Source organism: Neolamprologus brichardi, chromosome 12 (genome assembly GCF_056152115.1).
Source record: "Neolamprologus brichardi isolate AB-2024 chromosome 12, ASM5615211v1, whole genome shotgun sequence".
Classification (NCBI taxonomy): domain Eukaryota; kingdom Metazoa; phylum Chordata; class Actinopteri; order Cichliformes; family Cichlidae; genus Neolamprologus; species Neolamprologus brichardi.
The window spans coordinates 10,079,111-10,082,010 of record NC_142115.1 but is presented as its reverse complement, the minus strand read 5'-3'; the positions used below and the strand labels follow the sequence as shown (position 1 = coordinate 10,082,010).

The 2,900-nt window shown below is 41.0% G+C and overlaps 1 long non-coding RNA gene across 1 annotated transcript; it reads right to left on the bottom strand.

The window, feature by feature from the left end:
* Window positions 1–476: 476 nt before the first annotated feature.
* LOC148100159 (uncharacterized) lies at window positions 477–1,175 on the bottom strand. The gene is made up of 3 exons (XR_015719804.1): window positions 1,037–1,175; window positions 728–950; window positions 477–609 (listed from the first exon to the last, which is right to left on the bottom strand). It is a non-coding gene; the product is annotated as an uncharacterized LOC148100159 (long non-coding RNA).
* Between the last annotated feature and the right edge of the window lie 1,725 nt (window positions 1,176–2,900).

Below are 2,900 nucleotides of genomic sequence, written 5' to 3'. Positions count from 1 at the left end.
AAATGGTGGAGAGTCCCAGATTTAAAACCAGTGGGAGTTTCCCCCCAAAGAGGGACAAAGGACCCCCTGATGATCCTCTACCTAATCACATGAGCCAAGGTGTGAAAGTGGGTGTGGGTCCCAATCAGCCAGGGTTTCGAGTGAGCTTATTGTGAAACCTGGCCCCACCCTATCATGTGATTTCCTGAGGTCAGATGGCCCAGGATGTGAGTGGGCGTTAAGGTGTCTGGGAAGGGATCTCAAAACTGGATTATAGATGGCAGACAGTTGGTGTCGTAAACCACCGCCTCTGTTCAAAGATGGTCGCTCACAGTGGACATAGATGGCTTCTTTCACTCCTCTTTCAAACCATCTGTCCTCTCTGTCCAAAATGTGAACATTGGCATCCTCGAAAGAGTGACCTTTGTCCTTTAGATGCAGATGGACAGCTGAGTCTTGTCCCGTGGAGGTGGCTCTTCTATGTTGTGCCATGCGCTTATGAAGTGTATTTGAAATATGTAGTGGTAAGGCAGAGGTCTAACAGTGTGCAAATCTGATCGGGTGTGAAGTTGGTCCTGTCTTCCAAGGAGCTGTGTTCTTGTAGTCATTTTCTGACAGTCTCCACTGCCTCTGTAGTGGGTATGCAAGTGAAGAGGGAGACTACATCAAAGGACACCATAAGAACCTTCACAGACATAACACAAGGGAAGACTTTTGATTTAATAACTAAGCTTAAAACAAGTGTTACCTTTGAATATTTGTGGGAAAAATCTGATGCTACCCCAAGAATACAAAGCCACACTGGAAATGATGACGGGCTTGCAGCCCTCTGTCTTCCTGGAGTGAGGTGCCTGATCAGTAGAAGTGAGTTGACAGAAGTCGGTGTCTGTAAGAGTGGTCAAACACTGATACTCTGTCCACTTCCGTAGAGTCTAAGAAGCTGGAATGCAGGCACACTGGACGAGCTTGTTCTAAAAAATACAGAAAAAGGAACATTTTATTTGTGTTAAGGCCTAAAAACTACAAATAAGTTATACAATGAACAATATTGAAATACCTTATAGGTGCTGCAGGCCAAATAACCAGAATCCAGAGCAATCTCACACTCACATGATGGTGAGGAAAGACATGAGCTCTGCAATGAGGTTTGAATGTCTCAGTTGGGACACTGAAGAACTCAGAAGACAGCAATACCTGCACAGAGAGACAGAGTAGGAAAAGTATAGATTTGTAATCCATAATGTGAATTAAAACTCAAAAAGTGTCAACAAGTATAATCATTTCAGTGTGGAATTATTTATGCAATAAACAGGATTTAAATTAATTAATTGAATTAAAAACACTGACATTTTTTTTTATCAAAGATAAAGAATCATACCTCTCTCTGCTCTGAGGATCACTGCGCATCTCTGACAGGAAATACAGTTTCCTCAGTATCAGTCATAATTGATGGTCTCAGAGGTGTTTAGTGTGGCAGCATGATGATGGTCTCCAGATCAGGCAGGAGGTCAGGTGATGGGTGTGTCATCTTCTCCATTGAAGACACACTGGTATGGCAGTTCATAAAACAGCAGTGTCTGTGTGGCATGTAGTTATCTGTGCAGTCCAGCACTGATGGATCAGGTTTGGCTCAGCAGTTCATGAAGATGGTGTTAAGATGTTGTTGTTTCAGCTGAGGATGGTGACGTTTGAAGGTTTTGCCACAAAGGAGACTGTGCCCTGTCTGAAAAAATACATCTACAAAACAAGTGCTTTTAACACCACCCACCCAGCTCAGCCCCCAAGTGTCTATGTAATGCTGGTATGGGGTGTCGGTTACTAAGTCTAATTAGTGCATCAGAAAGCGTGGGCTACACCTAAAGCCCCCACTTTCTGATGTCTTTGTTTATTAGCAGCTTTTTCCAGCTGCTCAGAGAATTCTGACTTGGCCTTTATCCACCCAAACCCAAACCCACCCGGATAAAGGCCAAGTCAAACTCACACACCATACCAGCATTACATAGACACTTGGGGGGCTGAGCTGGGTGGGTGGTGTTAAACTGTAGTCGGGAACATTCAGAAAACTATCCATTTACTTCTAAATCAGTTTTTATACATATTCTGTAAGCTGTACGAATGTTTTTCTCTACATAATGTATCATTATAGACATCTCTGGTAGCCTAAAAATAATTTAAAACTTTTGACATTTTTTACCTGTAAAACATGATAAGCAAAAACTCATTCATCACAAAAACTTTTGATTCTACAAAATCTACTATAATCAAGAAAATATAATTGTCTGTATTTATTCATGTGACCCATAATAAATACCTGCATTTATCTGGGATTTATTTATTTACTATTTCATATTTTAAAGCCCTTGGAGGGGAAGATCTTGTTTGTTGAGCTACATACGTCACAGTAAAAAGATTTGATCATTTAAAACATGAGAATAAAAAAATGATGTTGGTTTAATAAATGTTGCAGCACATTTCAGATCAGAGGTGCATGATAGCAGATGTTCCCTGCTTTGCATGAAGTTCAGCCAATGATTTGGTGAAATGATTAATAACATTGCAATAAGAAAGGGTCTTCTGACAGACAGAGTAGGGAAGACACTTTTTTCAATGAAAAATCTTTTTCATACTCTACAATCAGTAAACTCTGTAACAAACATGATCTGTAATTGTTTCAAAACTCACCAGACGACTTCATGATTGGCTCAAGGACAGGACACAAAACACAGGGTTGTGGTAACTGTAATATGTTCTCAGGACACCTGAATTGAGAGCTCTCAGCTGTGGCTGAGAAATAAAAATGAGGTCAAGCAGGGTGTTCTTGTCTGTAGTGGCAGAAGTGATCAGCTGTGAATACCCTCTCGACTGAAACTGCTCCAGAATCTGTTTTCTTCCACTCTGTAACTGGTTCTCATTAAAATCTC